Raw genomic sequence first — 24,497 nt, forward strand, 5'->3', positions numbered from 1 at the left:
ACTGCTTACTCTCGCTAAACTGCTCTGGATGAAGCATCAGCTTAAATGCTTAAGATGTAAATAAAACAGGAGGAGACTGCTGGGAGCACAAGGGCCTGTTTCTAGCAGAGAGGGGGAGAGAGGAGTGAGGCGGCTCTGAGGGACAGAGCCTGCATGCTAACATAACACTGAATGCTGATCAGACTCTTAACGAAGAGACTGCTCATCGTTCTCTGGCGTGAAATAGGATTACCATATGTTGGTTAAAGTCCTGCTAAATGTAAGCCAGCAGTAAATGCTAACAAGGACAAACTGATCAAATAAACTCACTGCGTTACTTAGATAAGGTTGTATTTATGGGGATGGAAATTTGTATAATTTGTAGATTTTAGCATGTAAAAAAATGGAGCTATTTTTAAAGGATGACAAAAAATCTAGAAAATGAATGTAATTCATTGACATTATTGTATCATAGTTTGCATTGTTCTGACCAGCAGTGTCCTGCAGCTCCCTGTGAGCACTTAATGAAAGAGGTTATGGTTTAATGTCAGAGCAGAGAACTCACAGTTGTCAAATATGATTTTGCTCTAATATGCACCATGTGGCGCTGTATGTTTTCTGTGATTGGAGGGTAGTGTCACTGCAGCTGTCACCCCAGCCTGCTCTCTGCTCTGCCTCGGGAAAAAAGCAGCAGAGATACAGATGTAATTACTTGACAGAACAGCAACACTGTATGAAAATGTGACAATTTCATAAAACCCACTGCAGCAAGGGTAACAGATGATACAACACACAATACTGTGCACAACTCTTTAGGCACAGATGTTGGCAGCGAAGCATGGTGAAGCATCCCGCTGTTTTAGTTTTTGTTGTTTTGGGGGTTTTTTTGCAGAGAGCATGTCAAAACTAGAGACTAGAACTACAATTAGATCTTTTATCATGCAAAATAATCAGATCGCTTAAGTTCATTCTGTAGCGTGACAATGACCCCAAACAGAGCCAGAGTAATAGCTTCAGAACATGTACTGAATGTGCTTTATTAAAGGGTTTTTATCAGACTGTGATTTACGTTTACTTCACCTTATGTGTTCATTGTTGAGTAAAAGCTATTGATACCAATTATTTTTATACTATATCCTCACTTCACAGTGAGAATCAAAATCTGTTTCTTCTTTCTTTTGTACTAAACATGTTCTCACACTCTGGAGCCATTTTGGTAACATCTCCAGGCACTTATTTGTCCAATTATTTTTAAGCTATATCTATATTAACTTTAATTTCAGTGATCATAAAAGTTATATACTAGAATAAAAACAGTTTTAAAGTTTTAGAATAGAATAGGATAAACCTTTAATACTGCACAGATGAGAAATTTGGGTGTTACCCAGCTCTTATGGCAAGGGGAATATAAAATATAAAATTGAAAAATTTATAAATTATAAAATTTGCTGACTTTGCACCAAAATGGCTCCAGAGTGTGAGAACATGTTTAGTACAAAAGAAAGAAGAAACAGATTTTGGTTCTCACTGTGAAGTGAGGATATAGTATAAAAATAATTGGTATCAATAGCTTTTACTTTTACTTTTACTGTTAGCGCCGGTGTCCTTCTATTATAGTGATACTAAACAAGGCAGGAAATTATATTTTTATTCTACAAAATGAAATGAATGTATCTACTCTGCAGAAGTGTTTGTGAATTTCAACAGATCGATTAGCTTGCTGCATTATATGTATGAACTGCATTTTTATCAGTTGCAGTTTCACCATCTCAGTGCCTAATGCTTCCCTCTTGTGGTGTCATGGTGGTTAGAAATAAATATGATATGTTATATGAAGTATATAATAAAAGCAAAGGCTTCACGTAAAGAGGGATTGGGACAGCTTTTAAGCAGGGTGACCTGCAGTATCCCACTGATTAACAGCCTCAACTGACACGTTCATGATGACTTTTGCTTTGTTCCCATTCCTCAGATCGATTTTCCCTTTATAAGGTTTGCTAAACCAGATGCTATATTTATGCTAAAAGTGGCCATAAAGAGTAAGGTCAGAAGGAGGAAAGGTAATACAGCAATGAAGAATAAAGGCAAAGTCAAAGACCGATTCCAGCTTTAAAAGCTATCTATGTATTTTTTTGTACATAGATTTATATGAAAAAGATGATCTGATTTCTAGCAGCAAAGGGCACATGCAAAAAAGCATTGGCAGGATAAATTCAGTTAAAGGGGAAAATCAGTGCAAAGGTACAGAAAAATACTTATATTAGTTTGGAAATCAACAAGCAAAGAAATCCAGATAGATGTGATTTTTCCCATTCAATAGTACTTTTAATGTTCATAATTAAAAATGCTTTTGATTAATTTTGTCAGTAGGAGTAAAAGTTTGATGATTTTTTTCTCAGTGTTACTGCTCCATTAATAATAAGTGTTTAATAATTAATAATAAGTGAATCCAAGTTTTACCCCAATGTTTCCACCATTCCTCTCACCTAACCCTCATTTCCTCTTCAGGCCTTGCCTTTCAACCACACACACCCTCTACAGCAAATTAACAATATCTGAAAGTCATGTCCTTAAGAAATAAGAGGGGAAAATCGAGTTAAGACCCAACACAGGACCTGAAAGGTGCATCTAGCCCTTCAGCTGATTCATCTACCGTTTGCTGAACCCTTGTCAGAAATTGTTAGAAGAAGAAGAAGCTATTCTTAAGGATGGGAAACTCTTGATTGATGGAATCTTGAATATAGAAAAGTAACAATGGATTTTAATCCACAATGTAATGCCATTGGGAAAGCATGTGATTGGCAAATGCATCATTTTTCAGGATAGCAATGATCCCCAAAATACTGTCAGTACAGTAAAAGCATACCTGGATAGAAAAACATACAATAGAACAGCATCAGTCATGGCTTGGCCTCCCCAGAGCCCAGACCTCAATATTACTGAAGCAGTGTGGGATCATTGTGACACGAGAACGGAACAAAAGGCGGACAACACCCAAAGACGTGCTCTGAATATCCTTCAAGAAGCCTGGAAAACTGTTCCTGTGGAAATGACAAGAAAACTAGAACTGAAGAATAACAGTTACAATGCCAAATATTGACTTTCAAGCTTGTTATATTGTTATAAACTCTATTTTACGTATATTTCCATTTATGTTTGCACATGTTCAATAAAATCATTGCTCCTGAGGCAACGAGGAATGGCTAAAGATTTCTGCCACTACTCCATAACAAACATCAACTAAAAGTGTTTGATAAATGCATTCTATTTGCTTTTTTAAAAATCACAAAGTGAGAGATTTTTTTTCAATTTAAGTGAGCATTATGTTAATGTTTTAAATGTCATGGCATAGGATCAGATCGCTTCAAAGTAAATTATATTTTGAAATGTACAATCCCTTAAACACTGTGTCCTGATCTTGAACTAATAACTACTGAGATCTCAAGTCTACTGCATAATAAGACAAACAGCACCATTTAGAAAATTTCTTTTTATTGCAAGTATTCTTAATGCTTTGATGTTTTGTACAGATTTTCATATTTACAGTGATAATTAGTATTCGTCTAATAAATAATACAACTGAAAGTCATTCTCTAGCCTACATGTTTAAATATTGCACGTGCAAAGTATGTATAATATGTGCTTGTCCAATAGATATGCTGTCTTAGCAGCTATTTACAATGTTACATAAGAAACAAATGTGGGATCCAACCACCATGCTACTAAAGAGACACTGTGCGTTTCCCCTCCAAAGCAAACCCTCCACTTCAGTGATGGAGTCATGCAATTATTCTACTGGGGTGAAGACAGTTTAATTACAGCATCACTGCAATAACAGTATCCATCCAAAAAAAAAAAAACATCAAATAAAATTTTAATTATTTCTAAATAAGAAATTCGTGATAAAACAGTTTTCCAATTAACCACTACATAACAGTAGTGTCTAGTTCTTATTTGGTAGGAAATGTCCACCAGTGCTGTAACGTTTTCAAAAATAATAGTAAAAGAAAAAAAGCATTTTGATGAAAAACTAAACCAGCGTGACCTACTGTACAAGTTTGTTTAGGCTGCTTTTGCAGCAGTGCTCTTTATAAAGTCTCCAGGGTGTGATAGTAATAAATCATCTGTGAATGAAACCTTTTACACGTTTAAAATCACTTTGTCTGCCATAGGCAAGAAATCTGTTCCTATAAATACACCGTTTAATTATGTGTTCGCATTGCAACTGCTGCTCTGCCAGAAGTGTAGGTAGAGCAAAGTCAACCTATACATTATACATATCCTCATATTTGAACATTCAATATCAATATATTTTCCACATATTGTGAATATAACGCTGAGTGTGCAGAGAGGGAGAAACACGCAAACACCGTGACGAGACAAGAGCACGGGCAGTGTGATGTTACTTCACCTCTAGATGGCACTATTGCACAACCTACAACCTTCTGCATCGTTTCACTGGAATGGATGACAAGTACAGTGCAAAAACAATAACAGGAACAAACTGAGTCCGATATGATATACATATTTATGCCAAAAAAAAATGCCCGTTTGATCTTGTGTTTCCATGTAGGAACAGGGAAAAATGTCTATATTGTGTTGTCTGGTTCACCTCGGCAGAGTTCTATGGCTTTGGCAGGAGGGTTGAGAGGAAACAGAAAGGGCCTTTACCGCCTGCACCTGGCATGTTTGTGATGAAGCAGCTGCCTCTACTCCTGCTGAGCCTCCTCCCTGTACCTCTGAACCCGAGTGAGCAGAGAGCACCGACGGTCATGCACACACACAGATACTGTACACTTCAACAGACACTGGAGATACAAATGATGGGCCATTTGCTAAACCTGCAGCACACACTGCTTTCTATGTGAAAGAACCATTCTGTGAGAAAAACTCTACTGCTCATTTGATCTATGACCTCTGAAAAACAGTTCATGATTTCCATTACTATTCAATTATAAAAAAAAAAAAGTACATTCCCTGGGTTATACAGCACTGATATGCAAAGCTTAATTGTATATCTGTAACTCTAGAACTGCAGTATTTATAGTTTTCTTAGTTTAATATTTCAATTTCATATTCTTCTTCTAAGTATAAAATCCCTTTTGTTATATTTGTCTCATTAATTTAACTGAAATACACTGAAAATTGCTCACAAATTAAGGTTTATGTGTCAATACAAATGCAGGTTTTATTGCTGGGAGCTTCCCGTGATGCACTGACTATTTCTTCTTCCATGACACTAATGTTTTGTCTTTGCTTCATCATTTATGTACTGTACTGTATCCCCAGTTTTCCAGCGAGGGCTGCGTACATTTTGATTGCATTAACGTTTTTATCCAGCCTTTATGTGCAAGCTTGAGCTGCAAAATTCAAATGTAGTTACTGACAGGCCAAAGTGCAACAGGGAAGAGATTAAATGGGATCAAAGGGAGTGGCATTATAAATTCCTTCCTTCCTGAGATTCAAATCCTCCAATCAAAACGGTGCCAGCAATGCAAAGACAGATTTCTTTAAAAGATTGGACACAATAACAAAGTCAGTCGTTTATTTATTAAAGCACTGTTAATAATTTTAGTTGCTGCTATTTCAAATAAATGTTTGGTACAACAAATTTCTCCGTGTTCTGTCTCAGGCTTTATTCGGGCCCTGGTACTAGAGCTATGGTCTGTTCTTGAGTGCAGCAGTGACGACATCAGAGTGGTCCGTCCCAAACCAACTCCCATTGACCCCACAGATAGGAGTTGCATTAAGGTATTGTATGTATGTGCGTGCGTGTGTGTGTGAGAGAGAGAGGGAGAAGGAGAAACTTCCTGGAGCCCACAATGCCCCAATTTTTAGATATCTACATAATAGTACAGACACAGATCTCTTAGAAGTTTTGCTTTTCCATCATGTTTTTAGCTCACTGGTTACAAAGGTGTTTAAATTGATTAAAATTAAATTGATTCCAATTATTATTAACCCAGGACTCAGAATAGTGGTCCATGTGTTGCTGTGATACCAGCAGCCATGTAGAAAATTCACTTGTGAATATTCATATTTAAGAAACTGGCAATAGTGATTTTGTTAACAAGAAAGGCTTTTTGCTGATTGGTTTATGGGTGTCTGGGCAAATAAGCCTTACTTTCATAAGACTGCATTTTTAGTTATGTTTTTGGCAGAATTTCTCTCAGGAAAGCTTCAACAAGCTCCAGCGTGAGCCTGTCTGTGTGTGTCTGATGCTTGGCCTCTGACAGCAGCCAAGTCATCTCTCTCAGAGAGACTAGCCAAGTGAATACGGACAGCCAGTGATGTGTAAACTGTGTCCTGCCACAGGCGACTTTAAAGTCTGCCTTATCAGTGGGTTATACATATATGCTGAGGTCAAAGGAAAACTAAATATACACACACCAGCACTTTGGTGAATTAACTCGAGTCTTTGCTTTAATCTGTGCTAAGTACAGTAGGAGGTTTGGTAGTACATATGAAGATAAGTTCACACATGCACAGAAACATCAGAAGACACATGAAAGTATAGATATTTCTATTTTAGAAAAAAAAATCCATCGTATCTTGTTTTTTTCTTTACGTTTCTTTGAAGCTGTTTAATATAATCTAAGTTGTAGCTCGTTTGTGCAAGTGTCTCTCTTTTTTTCCTTTGATGCTTTTGATGATATATTTTCCCTGTTCTACCAGACCCAGTGAAAAATGCAGGGAGCTTTCCTGTAGTTTAATATTCTTCAGGCTGCAATAGGTTTCTGCTCAACCACTCTGCTCAGAATATATGTCTTATTCAGTTTTGAGAGTGTGGTAAACCATGTTTTATCTTTGCAATCATAAATTCTTTTTACATTTTGTTTTGCTTTGAATACTACAGATATTATTTGTCATATTATCGGTAGTGTTTGTAGTTGAATAGTGTTATATTATTATTATGTGTTAGGATTTGATCAATCCATGACGTGCACAAATGCATTCACAATGGTCTTTAAAAGCAAATACATTTTTTCTCTCTAACAGCTGCTGTATTTACTTTCCTCTTCAGTCCTTCCTGTACTTGGTCAACCTCCTCTCCTCTTCCCAGTCGGTGTGGCAACTGCTGGGCCGACAGTCTTTGGCCAACAAAAGCGAATACACCCTGAGGGAGATGCCAACCTCCATACCTGTAAGTGTTTTTCTTCTTCTTCTTTTCCACACACTGCAGTTTTTTTTTGTCATCCATCTGAGGGCATGTTTGCACTTTTTATTTGGCCTCCAAACACCACCCACCCATTTGTTTTACTTCAAACGCATTCAAATAAACCCTCTCACACTGAGACTGATATACGTTCTCCACCTTACCCATTGTAAATTTCCACACAGTTTTCGTTTTGCACCCTATCCGGTGCATTCTTGTTCAAAGCCTCTCATTTTACTCCACAGGATTTGATTGACAGACTGATTGCCGTGAATTCGGATGGGAAGATTCATTCTCTCTTCCACTACGAAGAGAGTCACACATTCGGCCTAAGGTGGGATTCATTATTTTTTTCATATTACTTAACATCAGTGGGGAAGTAGACGATATCAGATTATCACCTGGTGACTGCACACACACTTCAGCCTCTGGCAATAGGAGACTGGCATGGTGACGTAATCGGCCTTAAAATGCGGCCTTTAAGGCTGCAGACCCTGAATTGGGATACAGCCTCTGAATCGCTGCATCTTGTAGCTGTGTCGTCTTAAATTGGTCATGTGATTTTGACGCGCCGGCGCGTCCGGCAACCCCAGAGGTTTAACTTAATATTTAAGTGTCTCTTGGTTTTAGACTAGTTGTTTAGTCTAATTTGATGTTTTAAACCAGAAAAGGAAGAAGAGGGCTTAGAATTACAGGTAAGAACTGCTCAGTGGTATGTGATAAACTGTAAATGTAAAGCTTACAGGTCAGTCCTCATGTTTTTAAATCAGATTTTGAGTCTATACATGGCACATTATGCTTTTGCATGTTGTGAAATGTGCTGCAAAACAAACTGAGGTAAACTAACTGGTTTACTGTGATGGATTTAAAGTGCGTGTGACTGGTGCGCAGTGGCTGTGGTGCTCACGGTCAGAGTTCAGTCACAAAGAGGGTAACAGAGATGAATTTAAAGTTAAGGTGATGGTGCTTAGATTCATTCACAGACTGAAACCTTCACACCAACTTTATCCTGTGTCTCTTAGTTTTAGACTAGTTGTTTAGTCTATTTTGATGTTTTAAACCATATCACAGGGTTTTTACTTCACCATTTACGGGGTTTTAACAAGCAAACAAAAGACAGATCGTGATGTTTGAAAATGTTTTGGAAATATTCTTTAAAGATTAGATGTAAAATACGCAGAGGACAAATTCAATTGGTTTATTAGTTTATTACATAAGTTGAAAAAAAGTTAAACAAGTAAATAAAGAAACAACGTAAAAGAAAAGTAAACAAAACAAATCGGTAAATAAAGGAAAATGGTAATAAGAAGGGGAAAAAAAAGAAAAGAGAAAACCCCAACAATCCCCTCTGAGCAAGCACTAGGCGACAGTGGGGAAGAAAAACTGCCTTTAAACGGGCAGAAACTTCCGGCAGAACCAGGCTCACGAGGGGCAGTCAACTGCCGGGACTGGTTGGGGTGAAAAAAGATGAAGGAGAGAGGGAAGAAGTGTTAGGAGAGAAGGGGAGAGGAGAGGTGAAAATTAAGATGGAACAGAGGTGGAGGGAGACGAGGTGACGTCAGCAGTAGAAAAAATAGAAAGAGTAGAAAAAGCAGGAGTGTCCCTCCTCCAGAAGAAGCGGAAACGTTTTTTCTTCTTTTCCATGAGCTTTTCCACGACCACTTTTTTCTCTAGGATGAGGGTTCTCAACTGATCGGTTGTTTCTTCAACTTCCTTCTCAAGTTTCTGGCATCTTTGCTCCATTTCTTTTAATAGATTGCACTTGTCTGTATTTTGCTGTTGTTTTTCCTTGTGCATCTTTTCTAACTGCTCATTTCTTCTTGTGATTTCTTGAAGCTTACGCTGCAGGTCTTCATTTATTTTCTCTTGTTGCTGCTTTTGTGCAAGCATTTCAGCGTTTTCACACTTCAAGTTGTCTGAGTTCAACAACATCTCATTAATGACCTCTGAGTGTTTTTTCGCCATTTCATTGATCCTACGCTGCATCTTTGAACATCGTTTTTCCAATACTTCTCCTTCCAGTTCAGGTGTTCTGTCCTTCATTGTATTAATTTGTTCAGTTGTAGATTTCTTCTCTCCAAGTCCTGGAGAATACGTTTTTTTTCTTTTTCCTGTTGCTCTTTCTCTTGAAGAAGCTCTTTATTTTTGCACTCTGTTTCATCCAGCCTGACTGGATTTGGATTTATTGAAGAAGGACCACCAAAATCTTTGTTCTATTTGGTGTACATGTTAAGAGTTGCTGGACTAACAGTTGGTTTGATTTGCTTCAGAGAATCCTCAAAGTCTTTTATCTTAATGTTGCGCACCTCAGCAGCAGCTATAACACGGACTTGTTCTGGTGCCAACTCTCTTATTGGGCCAAGTGCAGCATCTTTGGCTAATGCTGTCAAATCGCTCCCTGAATATCCTTCAGTCACTTTTGCAAGACAGGACAGTTCGTCTTGGCTCAGTGGACTCCCGTGCGTTCCCAAAAGATTTTTCAGCAGCGTAAATCTTGTCTTCTCATCGGGTAAGGTCACATATACTCTTTTTGCAAAGCGCCTTAATATTGCTTCATCGAGCTCCTGGGGCCTGTTCGTTGCTCCCATTACAAGTACTCTGTCATCCTTTCCTGACTGCAACCCGTCAAACTCAATGAGGAACTCAGTTTTTAAACGGCGAGAGGCGTCGTGCTCCCCCTCCCTCCTTTGACAGAGCAAGCCGTCCACTTCATCGATGAAGATTACTGAGGGCTGTCTCTCTCTTGCAACTGCAAAGAGTGCTCGTACGAGCTTCTCGCCTTCTCCCACATATTTGGAGGTCAAACTAGCAGCACTGATGTTGAAGAATGTTGCATTAGACTCTGCAGCAACTGCTTTGGCGAGCATGGTCTTCCCATTTCCTGGTGGGCCAAATAAAAGCAAGCCACGTGCAGGAGCTCTCAGACCAGTAAAGAGATCAGGTCTTAAGGCAGGAAGGATGACAATTTCTTGAAGTGCTTGCTTTGCCAGATCCTGCCCTGCGATGTCATCAAATGACACAGTCGCTCCACTGTATACAATTTCATTTGTAATTAAGCTGACCAGTTTACTGTCCACATTCTTTTTCATATCCCTCTTCGGGGGCTGTTTCACAGCTGCCGGTCTTCCATTCTGAGTTTTTCCCACCCGAGCGGTTTTCTTTGCATCAGTTATTCTTAATGGAGGTCTTACAGAAGTGGAGGGTCTGATGGTGGTGGAAACACCTGCGGGTTGACTTTTAGGAACTGACTTTGGCTTACTTGCAATTGTTTTGGTCGACATTTCTCTTGCGCGACTTCCCCCCTGTTCACAGTCATAACACGGTAAACTAGTCATAAACGAAAACGTTTAGGCTATTTATCGCATTTAAAGGTCTTTCTTTGGGACAACGTCACAGAACACAGAAACGTCACAGGGCTTTGGAGCGTGATGTTACAGAGGTTTACAAATACTTTCAAATATAGCTCTGGTCGAACGTTTGAAGGCTGCGAACAAACTGACTAAAACTTGCTGCTCCTGACCCCTATTTATAGAAAAACTTCAAAGGCTCAAAGGCATGTGCTTGTGACATCATCACATGTCCTTGTGACATCATCACATGTCCTTGTGACATCATCACTCTTCATGAATCAGATTGTCACATGACATTTTAGAATGGGGATGTTTTTTTTTAAACCGTTTTCTAATTTAACCCTCTGTGGTCCAGGGTATAATTGGCCGTTCTTGACTATTTTGATTTTACCTCTATATTTCACCTTTAAAATATGTTTTTCTTGCCTTATTTGGCACCATTATTTTCAGCACAACCTCAAATATCTGAAATTTGAGTTATTGTTTTCATTTTGGTATACTATATTAGCACAGTTGATCTAAATTAATAACACAATAAATTGTGTGTGCATCTCCTGTTTTGTCATGGTTGTATGTCCCGGTTCGTGACAGGCTGCATGAGCTCATCTGGTGGGAGTGTAGTACTGTAGTATTTCAGGCATAAAAACGTGGTTTTCACAGACCTTGTCACAGGGTCTGAGTCTAAGATTTTTTTTTCACATTCTGTCTCTCACAGTTGAAGTGTACCTCTGGTGCAAATTACTGACCTCTGTCATCATTTTAGGTGGGGGAACTTGCACAATCGGTGGTTGACTAAATACTTTTTTGCCCCACTGTACCTATGAAAATATACTCACTGTATATATATATAATCAAAGCATTTCTTTAGCAAAGTGCACATACTAGCCCTTTTTAAGTTCATTGACATATGTGCACTCAAACAGGCCCAATGAGATTGAGGGTTATACCCCAATTATTTGTGTTAGGTTTGTAAGCTTTTCCAAATGAATACAGAAAATCAGCAAAACCACCATAAAGAAAGCTTATTTAAATAAAGCTGATATTGGGAGAACAAAGCCCAAGGGGTGGAAAATGAGTAAAAAACCTGTGAAGCAGAGAATAACATGAGGGACTGTTGCAGAGCGCATGAGTGAAACAAGCTCACAGATGAGCTGACAAAGATTGGCAGAAATCACTTTAGAGCAGCCGGGTAATAAGGAACAGGGTGAACATAGAGTGGAGCAGATAATTACGAGCAAAAACCCAAACAAATACTTTCAGACAATCCTAAAGCTCTTATTTAGTTGCATAGAGCCATGTGTGAACATTTTGTCTTTACATTTTGCTTCCAAGGAACCGAACTGTCTTTTAATTCTGTAATTTATTTCACGTTCTTCAGGCTTTCTGAAGCTCCTTCAAATTTTTCTTTGGACATCATTTTATTATAATTTTCAGTGCAGTCCTTTATTTGTTTGTTCCTATGAATCATTCACACATAATAAAGGCACCTAACTCAAGGGACAAATTCGTTACTGGCACATTACCAGCAGCTTGTCACAAATACACAATTTGTTTCCTGCACAAAAAATGACAACGATAACACACCAGCAAGGTGATTACCAAAGAGCTATTAGCCAAAAACTTGACATATGTCAAGAAACTAAACAAGTAGAGGACAAAAGAACTGGCAGCTTAAATAAAAACATCTACAGCAGACGAACAGAATTTGAAAGTTGTGTCCTTAAGAAATAACACAAAACTGACACACAACCTGAGAGATGCATCTGGCATCTTATGTTTGCAAGTTTCAGTAAACTGCTGCATCTATTTCCCATTTTCCTAGCAAAATACAAAGACATGATGGCTTATTAGCTCATCCTATCCTAAATAACCACTAATGTATGCCAACTATTGTCACTGCTACACTATCAAAAGCTGAAAACAAACATAAAAAACATACAAATTCATCACCACAACAACACAGTTGATAAATAAAGAAATACAGAAGCACACATGCAAATAGAGAGATGACATAAAAGTTCTCACTCAGCTCCCTGCGGTGCTGTTTTAAGCTCCAACTCACTCTAAACAACACCAACGGGGGTCTACTGCTTCCTGAGCATCAACGACCGCGCCACCTTTTTAAGATAAGATAAGATAAGATAAGATAAGATAAGATAAGATAAGATAAGATAAGATAAGATAAGATAAGATAACCTTTATTAGTCCCACACGTGGGAAATTTGTTTTGTCACAGCAGGAAGAGGACAGTGCAAAGGTTATTCACTAGTTTCAGTTTTATAATAATATAAAACTTAATTATATAATTATATTCAGGTTACATGACACTTATTGTATAAGATAATTATTTCTGGGATGCTGAATGACAATTTGATGTGTATTTTGTTGCTTTCAGTAGAAATCCTGCTGATGACTCAGTGGATTTTAGATGGAAATTCTGTGTTTCACTCACTATAAACCATCTTCTAATCAGAGGGCGAAAAAGCCACTCTTCTTATTTGGTATTAGCTGAAGAAAATATTTAATCTATACTGACCGTCATCGCTGTTGTCGTCCACCAGGATGACCTCCTTGAGCAAGTGTGTGATTGACAGCTGAGTGGACTGAGCGCAGGATCACCGACAGAGCCTCGTTGACGAAGATGAAGATGAGGGAGATTTGGGGAAGGTCTCTTGAGTAGCTGACCTTTCTACATCTGTAGAAAGACACGACACAACACCTGTAAACTACTTGCATTAAGTAATACGAGGTGCCAGTGGAGCACTAGAGTGATGGTTTGGGAAAAGTAGTCTACAAAGTTATACAATTAAAAAGACAATCATGATTTTGTATTGATGAGCCCATTTACCATGATTTCTAACATTTCTGATCAATTGAATGTTGTATTAAATAACAAGGAATATGCCTTTCTTTTTAAAAAATGAGGACATTTCTCAGTGAACCTTAATTTTTGAGTGCTCGCATATTTAATTTTGAATTTGTAAAAAAGACTAAACTACCTCCATAGAGCTGCTGACGTCTTGTTCAATGGGGCTGAAAGGCAGAGCAAGTGCTGCTTCCTGTTCAACTATAATCACAAGGATTTATTTTCCACATTGGCCTTTTAACTGCATGTGCTGTTTCAGATAGAAACCCTATTTTAAACTTGTTTTGTTTAAACAGCTCTAATGAAGCGGAAAGCGGCAGGGTGAGGCTTTGGCTCTAAGTTTAGCACATGTGGGAAAGGAAGGGGCTTCTTTTATTGTCTCCTTTTCACGTCTTTTTTTCTTTTATCGATTATCTTATTTCCTCTGTGAAATAATAGCTAATTAGAAGTTATTCTATAACAAATCCAGTGTTTTCAATTCACGAGGTTGGAGAACACTTTTTTAGGGTTTTTGGCAGGAAACCATTAGAAAACAGAAGGCAACATTAACAAGATTAACCACGAAGAACTGGGACATTTGTCACCTTTTTTCTCCTTCTGATACAATATTGCAAAAGTCTTGAGGCATCCTCATTTCGTTATATTCTGCTGGGAAAATGGGAAATAGGCAGAGCAATTCACTGAAACGTGCAAACATAAATGGAAATACAGTACATAAGGCAAAAATGTACTTGAAAGTCAATATTTGGTATGGCCACCTTTACTATCGAACATAGCCTGGACTCTCTCTTTCCGGAACACACTGCTTTAATAAATGTTGAGGTCTGGGCTCTGGGGAGGCCAATCCATGACTGATCTAGGTATACGTTTACTGCATTCACCGTGTGTTTGGGATCATTGTCGTAATGAATAAAAATATGCCTTTTCCAACTAGATGCTTTTCAGCTGGGACTGCATGATTAATGAAAATCTTAATATCTGGTTCATATTTCCATCAGCTTTCTCAAGATTCCCAACACCACTGGCAGAGCCTTCATCGTGTTTTACAGATGGATGTAAACACCCTCTGTTGGAGTCATATCAACAATTATTTGAACCAAAAATGTCAAATATGAATTCATAATGCTGTAAGACCTGTTGCCACTGATATAGTCCAGTTCTCGTGTAATTTACCATACCTCAGCCTTTTCTCCCTGTTTCTCTTCACTAAAAATGGCTTCCTGACAGCCTTCCACTGAGACCGTTTCTGATGAGGCTTCAGCAAACAGCAGATGGATCCATTAAAGGGCCAGTGCATCTCTCAGGTACTTCAAGTCTTTGCTTTTCTTTATATTTTTCTACATCTTAAGGACATGATTTCCAGATACAGTTCATCTGCTGTACAGAGTTATTTAGTCCTGCTACTTTTCCGGTTTCCTCAATTTTTTTAAGGACTCACAGCACGCCAGATTTTTGGGAACCACCTAGTTGGTTCAAAATGTTATTTTTACCTATCAGATTTTGTTATCTTTTAGATTCTTAAAGTGCTATGCTGTGGTGTGCTGGGGGAGCAGCACAGCAAAGAAGGACTCATCCAGGCTGGAAAAACTGATCAGGAAGGCTAGCTCTGTGGTCGGCATGAAGCTGGACACCCTGGTGACAGTGGCAGAGAAAAGGACACTAAAGAAACTGATGGACATTATGGACAATGCCAGGCATCCTCTGCACACGGCCATTAACAACCAGAAGAGTCTGTTCAGTGACAGGTTGCTTCTCCCCAAGACAAGAACTAACAGACTTAAAAACTCCTTTGTCCCACACGCCATCAGACTGTTTAACTCCTCTCTGGAGGGGAGAGGGAGGGGAAACAGGAGGACAAAGGAGGGGGGAACAACTAAGCTGTAGTGCCTCTTCACCTCACTGTGCAATACCTTTTGTGCAATACTTTTGTAAATAGTCAACAGTGCAATAGACCTCAATACTCGATACTTTGGGAGCCATAAACATCATTAGACCAGTGCACATATTGGTAAATGGACTGGTTCTTATATAGCGCTTTTCTACTCTTCTGAGCACTCAAAGCGCTTTACACAACTTGTGCATTCACCCATTCACACCCATTCGCACAAGCACATTGTTCTAGGTGCTTTCTAAGTAACATTCACACACATTCATACTCCGATGGATGCATCGGAGAGCAATTTGGGGTTAATATCTTGCCCAAGGATATTTGGCATGCAGACTGGGGGAAGCCAGGAATCGAACCACCAATCTTCCGATCAGCAGATGACCTGCTCTACCGCCTGAGCTACAGCCACCCCCTTATTGTCTCTATTGTGCTCTGTCTTGGTTGTTGAGTTGACTAATGTGGAAATAAAATTTATCCAGCAGTAAACCTGAGTTTGCGGTGAGGGAAGCATCTTGTACAGTACAGCACTTTCCAGCAGGAACTTCGATAGAATGTAAAATAAAACATTTTGTGTATTTTAAAATGACATTCAGTGTGTTTTTGTTGTTGCTGCACTAATCAACCACTTACTACTAACTGCAATGGTAGTTTATTGGATTGGAAAGTGTGGCGATGCTCGCCACCTGGTCTCCCTTCTTGCTTGTTGGTGTGGGCAGGTCTCATTTGTAGGTGCTGAAGAGCTGCTGTGGCTCATTTCCATCAGTGGCACTGGCAATACCTGGGCTCATTCTGTCAGTGAGGTAGTTGAAAAACCCCAGTTGGGTAAAGCGTTTGGGGGTTTTTGTTAACAGACATGCTTATCTATTTAGTTGGTGTTATTTTTTTCAGCTAAATTTTTTAGTGCAATTAGCACTTTCAGCATCAATCCATAGCAATGTGTTGTATTTTTCACATTGTCTGTGTGTAAAATACATATGTAAGCATAGATTACACAAAGGATCCTGCACGCCAAGCTGGATACAAATAGAAATCCCTGGAAACAATTCTTTCTGCGCTTAAGAGCAGCTTCCTATTGCAACGCTGGAGGATTTGTCACCATTACTGGATACGCTGCAGAAGCACAGCAAAGCAGTGACTGTGTGGAGTCGAAAACTATTACACCAACTACACTACACAGTCACCCACATTACCCCAATCACTGGCGTGTTTACACAACAGAGACGCTGAGTCTTTGTTACGGGCGCCAGCCACTGTGGCCTCGTTGTGTGGACACAGAGAGACCTTGCTGTGACTCGCGTCTTCCCTGCTGTGGATTTCTGGAAACCGCGCTTAAAGAAAGCACAAGACTTCTTTCGTAAAATGTGCCTTCCTGAACTTGTTGGGAAATACTTCTCGAAACAACGTGCTGCTCTAAATAGCCTGTAATGTTTCATGTTGTGGTTAAAGATTGATGACAGCTGTGTGGTGCGATGTAAATAGTTTGCATTTCATTTTTATGTGATTGCTGTGTACATGTGAATAGATCTATAATAAAGAAAAACAAACAAATATACTATTCTTTTTTGTTTTATTAAAACAACTTCACACAAAGTACAACTATTTACAATGTACAGTACATCCAAAAGAACAGCTTTAAGAATACTCAACAGGAGCAAGTGTCATTTGGCCCTGGTTTGACAACAACACTGGGGCACATATTAACAAAAACACAGCAAACCTTAACGATCTTATCAAGAAGTGTTGTGTCTTCAGCCTCACATGATAAGAGTAATCAGACTGTGTGTAACATTTTGAACTTGTTGCGCAAACTACCTATTACTCGCTCAACATGAATTCTCAGGTGGGCAATTGCTCTCGTTTGTTCAACGTCCCTTGCATCAAGTTGACAGTAGCCTTTTGTGAAAGCTGGAATCTTGACCTCCGCACACATCATTCCTACAGCATCTCTGATGTCAAAGCCTCTGTCAGCCAATACTACGTCCCCTGGTAACAGCTTTTGAAGAATGCCACATCTCTCTATGATGTGTTTATCTGATGCACGACTAGGGCTGGGCCATATTATACCATTCACGGTAATACCGGTATAATGTTAGGCAACGATAGGAAAATGAAATATCGCGATAGAATGGGAGTAAAACGCGCATGCGCAGTGCCTTTGTTTTCATACGCACATGGCCGATTGTTGAGTGAAACAGATGAACCAGAATTGGTTTGTAAAAATGGTGCAACTTCCGTGATGTGGAACTGGTTTGGTGTTTGTCTGTCAGATACACGACAAAGCACATTTTTTTGCAGAACATGCAAGCGGTCGTCGTTATTGTCGTATTTGTCGGACTAAGATGCTCTTAAATCTGGGAGTAATCTGGGTCCTAAACTCCGTATGCTTCAGGTCAAACAACACTGCAGCATCACTGAGAGTTAAAAACTGTCTAAATTCTTTCATCTTTAGTAAAACGATCAGCATTGCTGCTTTACCAGGTGTAACTATAAAGTTTAACTTCCATGAAAACAAAAAGTTATTACATTTAATGGAGTTAGAAGTTAGCAGGAAGCTAGCGGAAGTTAGCTCGCTAGTTTCGCTAGTTACCTAAGCATGATTTAGCATGTTCTGACTGAGAGATTTCTGAAAAAAATCAAACGTACAGCTCTGCTATCACTTCCAACATAAATGAAGACAGGAAACTAAACAGCAGTGACGTTTGTAGGGTTACTGAAGTTGGGCTAGCTGGTATATAATGATGTGCTACGTGATCGCTAGCGACACAGCTATGTTAGCATAACATAAACAGTGAAGCTGGAGGACGAACACTAACACTTTTCCACTTATAAAAGTTAACGTGAAGGTTCTTCATGGTTAGAGACAAATGCAATCGCATGGCAGGATGCTGTAAACGGACCAAACTTCAGTCAGGAGAACAACTGAGATAATCTATCCACAATACCAGGTTAGTCATTAATATACTGCAACAACATGGGAATAGAGCAGCTGCCAGAGAATTCAACATTAATGAATCAATGGTACAGAAGTGGAGGAAGCAAGAAGAATGAGTTTAATAAAGTTTGATTTATCTGACTGCTTTGTTTCGCTTAATGTGCCTTATAATCCCGTGCACCTTATGGTCCGAAAAATGCGTACTGCACACTGCAGTTTAATGTTGCAAAGCACCTCTTTTTAACTTCAGTGGATATTATACATGGTTATGCTCAGGATATGTCAGCCCATTTCTACTGGAAATGCCTTTTGGTTAAACTTTCAGCAAGGAATTTGCATTTGCACTGTTACATTTTTATAAAGCTTTAATGTACATAAAAACCAGCTTCTTGTTTAGGTGAAAATAAATGGAAGGTTGTCTTTTTGCGCTAGTAATGTTGTGGAGTTGTATTTTGTCTCGCATCAATTATATCGTCGGTTATATCGTTATCGCAAATTTTCAAATATATATCGTGATAAATATTTTTGGCCATATCGCCCTGCTCTATGCACGACCCCCCATCCCCTGGAAATGAAAGAAATAGCTCCATGGGGTGTAATCCCGATGAGGTATTTTATGGTCTGTGTACCCTTGTAATGAGAGTATGTTTGTGCGCGTGCCTTTAAATTAGATGGTCTTTCTGTTCGAATCTCAAAACAGTCAACAATGATTGCTACTCGTTTTCCAAAAGTTTCAGTAAACTGTGGAGGCATTGTCGCCTGCAGACAGTGCCTCTCAGGCCAGTGCACCAGTGCTCCTAAGTGGGCATACAAAACATCAATGGTATCGGTGAAGACAGAAGACAGTGTTTTGTGCGACACATGGAATAGATGACAAAGATGCTGGACTGGAAGATCAAGTCTCAGACGCATTAGTGTGAGTAAGAGCATTTGGAAACCTGTCAGTTTCTTCGGTATTGGCAGGAAATCTTTGACAGTGTTGAAGAGGGACATTAAGACTGCATAACAATATAGTCCAGTGTAATATCTTACTTTTTCGGTATCGTCCTTTAAGAAAGTTTCATTCAGCTCTGTCTTTTGCAACTGTGCTCGAAGCAGTCTGTTCTCCTCCAACAGCCGGTTTATTTCTGCTCTGCCCTGTTGACTGCACACACAGTCCTTCGTCTGCCCTTCAGCTTCCGTGACGCTGTCACTCCCATCACCACTGTCCACATTTGCAGCTGGTACGTCAACCTCCACTTGTCCAACACAACTGCTGTCCACTGCCTCCATGACATGGTTGTTGTTCTTCTGTCAGACCTTCATCGATCATCAAGCCTGTAAGATAAAAAATAGTGCATAGACTTAAGGTTAATGTACACCAATATTCCAATGACAGGTGTGTGATTCATCTTTAAGTTATGTGCGGATTAGTGTACCATAAGAGCAATTTAGTATGTTTTCAGAGGGGGGTGTTTACCTGCAATGGGTGCTCTTTTTCGCTTCCGTTGCATACGCCTTGCGTGCCGGTCCGAGTCTGACACAGGTTTGTCGTCGTGCCCCATGTGCAGTGTTGGTGCCCAGTCTGGATTTGTTACATCCATTTCATATGCTGGTTTGCCTGCAATAATGCCAAATCAAAAGCTACTCAGTCGACATGACGTGGTTCTGCAGCATCACACATTAGCATGTTTTATCTCATTATCTATGACCGCAGCGCATTGAAAAAAACCCCACTAAAAGCCTTTTGGTTTGGTCCTTTTACAGCATCCTGCCATGCGATTACATTTGTTCCTGACCACCGAGAACACTCACGTTAACTTTTATCGAGTGGAAAAAAAGTTAGCGTGTTTATATTGTGCTAACATAGCTGTGTTACTAGCGGTCACGTAGCACATCATTATATACCAGCTAGCCCAACTTCAGTAACCCTACAAATCAATCAATCAAGCTTTATTTATAAAGCACTTTTCATACAGAAAAAATGTAGCACAAAGTGCTTTACATAGTTAAAAGCAGCCCACCCCACCCTCCAACTCACTCCCCACACTCTCAATACACATATATCCCCCCACCCCCACCCACACACACACATACACACACGCGCACACTTAAAGAGTAAAAATTGGGCTGGGCTCGCATGAGCCAAGTGAGGAAACATTATAACAGAGAGCCGTCTGCACCGGGAGCCGGTCACAGACCGCAGCCTCCGGGCTGGGCACACAGCCGGAGGGAGGCCAAGGAGCCCCCCAACCAGGCTGAGAGGACCCCAGAGACCAGCAGCCACGGTCAATAACAGCCCCGGTGCAGAGAGCGCCCTCCGAGGAAACACTGGAGATATGACGCAATACGATATATACAGGGTAAAATGATAAAATAAATAAGAACAGGATACAATATAAATATAAATATAAATAGAGTAAGAAGATTAAAAAATGAATAAGAATAAAATCAAAAAATATTAGGTAAATCCTAAATTAATAATAGAATAACAGGATAGAATAAATAAGCATAAAAAATAAATAAACGCTAAGTAAAAGCTAAATTAAAAAGGTGGGTCTTGAGCCTGTTCTTAAAAACATGTACGTTCTCTGCGGCCCTGAGCTCCTCCGGCAGGCTGTTCCACAGACGAGGACCATACCACTGAAAAGCTGCCTCTCCGTGAGTATGTGTCCTGACTTTAGGGACAATCAAAAGGCCAGTACCAGAGGACCTCAGGGTCCGCGAGGGTTCGTATGGTAAAAGCAGATCTGAGAGATAAGAAGGCCCAAGACCATTAAGACATTTAAAAACCAATAAAAGAACTTTAAAATCGATCCTGAAACACACGGGGAGCCAATGCAGCGATTCTAAAACCGGTGTAATGTGGGCCCGCCCTCTGGTCTTCGTCAGCACACGAGCTGCCGAGTTTTGCAAGAGTTGTAAAGTTGAAATATTCTTCTTAGGAAGACCAGAGAGCAGGGCATTACAGTAATCAATGCGACTGGCAATAAAAGCATGCATCAGCATCTCCGTGTTGGCCCGAGAGAGAATAGGGCGGACTCTGGCTATATTTTTTAGATGATAAAATCCAATTTTGGTTACATGTTTAACATGTGGGATAAAACCAAGCTCAGAGTCAAAAATAACACCCAGGTTTTTCACTTGTAGCGAAGGACATAGTGAAAATGCCTCTAATTTAGACAAGAGTTTCTCTCTCTGAGCTTCAGGACCGACAATTAAAACTTCAGTTTTGTCCTGGTTAAGCTGTAAAAAGTTTTCTGCCATCCAAGATCTTATATCCAAGATACAGTTAAAAAGGGCATCCATTGGTCTGGTGTCATCAGGAGACACGGAGATGTACAGCTGCGTGTCATCAGCGTAACTGTGGAAGTTCACTCCATGCCTCCTGATGACACTGCCGAGAGGCAACATATACAAATTAAAAAGTACAGGGCCTAGAACCGACCCTTGAGGCACACCACATGTCATTTTATGGATCTTAGAGGAGCATGTATCCATACTCACCATAAAAGATCTGTCAGAGAGATAGGAAGTGAACCAGTTGTGTACAGCACCAGAGAGGCCCACCATGTGTTTTAGTCTGTTTAAAAGAATAGCGTGGTCTACTGTATCAAAGGCTGCGCTTAGATCCAGCAGCACCAGGACTGAGAGCTTTTGGGCGTCCCAGTTACATCTAAGATCATTTAAAACCTTTAGGAGAGCCGTCTCTGTGCTGTGGTTCACCCTAAATCCAGACTGGAATATCTCCAGGATCTGTCTATCATTGAGAAAATCAGTAATCTGAGTAAAAACAAGTTTTTCTAAGACTTTACTTAAAAATGGTAAGTTGGATACAGGTCTGTAGTTATTAAAATCATTACAATCCAAATTGCTCTTCTTCAGAAGGGGCCTCACCACCGCCGTTTTAAAGGCAGCAGGGAAGACACCCAACTGAAGAGAGCAATTCATCATGTATAAAAGCTCAGCCTCAAAAAATCCATAAAGTGTTTTAAAGAGTGAAGAGGGGATTGGATCTAAAAGACATGTGGTGGGTCTCACTGTGGAGAAAACCTTCTGAAAGTTCTCAGCATTAACCAGGACAAAGCTGTCCAGTGTCTCCTCAGGTACAATCGAGCCCTCAGATGTGTTTACAATCATATCGCGATTAGATAAAATATCAGATCTGATGGCGCTGATCTTTCCCCTGAAGTGGTCTGCAAACTGCTCACAGAGCGAGTCTGTGGGGGTTCTTTGGGAGCTGTTAAAATCAGGGTTAAATAAATGATCTATGGTGGAAAAGAGGACCTTGGGATTATTTTTGTTAATACTGATTATTTTGGCGAAGTATGAATTTCTTGACTTCCTTAATGTATTATTGTACATTTTAAATTGCTCGGAAAATATTTGATGGTTGATATTATTTTTATTTTTCCTCCATCTCCTTTCTGCTGCCCTGCAATTTCTTTTGAGTTTTTTGACTTCTTCGTTTCTCCAGGGTGATGCATGTTTTACGTTAATCTTTTTGGTGGTGAGTGGAGCAACGGAGTCAAGGCTTTTCTTCAGTTTGCTGTTAAAATAACTAAAAATCAAATCGCAGGGTGCAGGTAAAATCACAGGGGGGCATTTGACTAAAACCCTGGTAAAATTTGCAGCCACTGTCACTGCTGTTTAGTTTTCTGTCTTCATTTATGTTGGAAGTGATAAGAAAGCTGTACGTTTTAATTTGTTTCCAAAACCCCGCAGTCAGGACATGCTATATTGTATTTAGATAGAAGCTAGCGAGCTAACTTGCTGCTAACTTCTAACTCATATGTCATAAATTCCATTGTCATGGATGCCTGGATGTTTAACTCAGTTGTTACACCTGGTAGAGCAGAACGCTGATAATTTTATTAAAGATGAAAGACTTAAGACAGTGTTTTAACTCTCAGTAATGCCACAGTGATCATTTGATATATGGACCTGCAGCAGAGTTTAGGCCCAGACACGGCTAGTGACGTCAGACTCAACAATCGGATAGTGATATGAATTACTTTAGAACTCACCGGAGAGAAAATGCCGCGAGCAAACCAACAAAAAGCTGGGGATTGCACGGAACTCGATATCCGCTCGTCTCACCGCTGCAATCCATGCCTGGCGTCTTTGTTTGGTGATATCGGATACATGGGATCCCTCACGTTGCCGCCAGGATGGAAAACGATTAAAAGATTAATCCAGTTTCTTGCCTTCACGATCGTGAGATCTAACATTGCAACCGACTACACACGTACCACCATAGCTGAAGCTGTATCCTTTGTCTGGCCTACTGTGATGGCGGCAGGGGGCGCATTCTAAAATGTCATGTGACAATCTGATTCATGAAGAGTGATGATGTCACAAGGACATGTGATGATGTCACAAGGACATGTGATGATGTCACAAGCACATGCCTTTGAGCCTTTTCTATAAATAGGGGTCAGGAGCAGCAAGTTTTAGTCAGTTTGTTCGCAGCCTTCAAACGTTCGACCAGAGCTATATTTGAAAGTATTTGTAAACCTCTTCAGAGTCACTGTGCACAGGATTAAAAATGTATCCACGAAAATGCCAACAAAGAATAAACAATCTTGCTGCCTCTCCTTCGAGGTCTGGCCGGCCACTCACTTCAAGAGGGAAGCCTGATATGACACGATCCATTGGTGCCTCATCAGTCCAAAGGACATTACAGGAAAACTCCGACCTACATGCAAAAATTAAACAAATTGAAGAAGAGAAGCTTCAACTGGAGGAGAAGTGCAGACAATTGGAAGCACGAAATCAAGAGCTGGAAAAACAACAGCAACGCCAGCCTTACACAAAAATTATTAGTGAGGCCTGGGAAGGAAAGTTTGGTGAAGCACGACAGAAGATTTTGTTCCTGATGAAGGAAAACAAGACAAAGAGTGCTGAATTAAAAGAAACGTCTGCCCAGCTTCAACGCGCGAATGCTACTATTGGGGAGATGCAAAGGGATCTCCAAAACATGGAGCAAAAGAATCAGGCGCTCCAAGGAACGCTTGATGAAGCTATGGAACAAACTGCACAAATCCTCGGACAGAAAAAGGAAGGGGTCACACAAATGCAGGACCAACTCAAAGGCATAAAGAAAAAATACGAAGTGCTGAAAGTCAGGCTGGATGAAACAGAGTGCAAAAAAAAAGAGCTTCTTCAAGAGAAAGAGCAACAGGAAGAAGAAAAAAAACGTATTCTCCAGGACTCAGACAACTTGAAGTGTGAAAACGCTGAAATGCTTGCACAAAAGCAGCAACAAGAGAAAATAAATGAAGACCTGCAGCGTAAGCTTCAAGAAATCACAAGAAGAAATGAGCAGTTAGAAAAGATGCACAAGG

The 24,497-nt window shown here is 39.9% G+C and overlaps 1 long non-coding RNA gene and 2 pseudogenes across 1 annotated transcript; 1 reads left to right on the forward strand and 2 right to left on the reverse strand.

The window, feature by feature from the left end:
- Window positions 1-5,471: 5,471 nt before the first annotated feature.
- LOC146560488 (uncharacterized) lies at window positions 5,472-7,469 on the forward strand. Its single transcript, XR_014888213.1, has 3 exons — window positions 5,472-5,730; window positions 7,004-7,123; window positions 7,381-7,469. It is a non-coding gene; the product is annotated as an uncharacterized LOC146560488 (long non-coding RNA).
- Window positions 7,470-9,174: 1,705 nt separating this feature from the next.
- LOC146560489 (spastin pseudogene) lies at window positions 9,175-10,416 on the reverse strand (annotated as a pseudogene).
- A 6,457-nt stretch (window positions 10,417-16,873) lies between these two features.
- Window positions 16,874-19,770, reverse strand: LOC146560490 (uncharacterized; annotated as a pseudogene).
- Between the last annotated feature and the right edge of the window lie 4,727 nt (window positions 19,771-24,497).

This window comes from Mchenga conophoros, linkage group LG14 (genome assembly GCF_057382185.1).
Source record: "Mchenga conophoros isolate Kocher_MC1m ecotype Shallow Benthic linkage group LG14, M_conophoros_male_GT1.1, whole genome shotgun sequence".
Lineage (NCBI taxonomy): Eukaryota > Metazoa > Chordata > Actinopteri > Cichliformes > Cichlidae > Mchenga > Mchenga conophoros.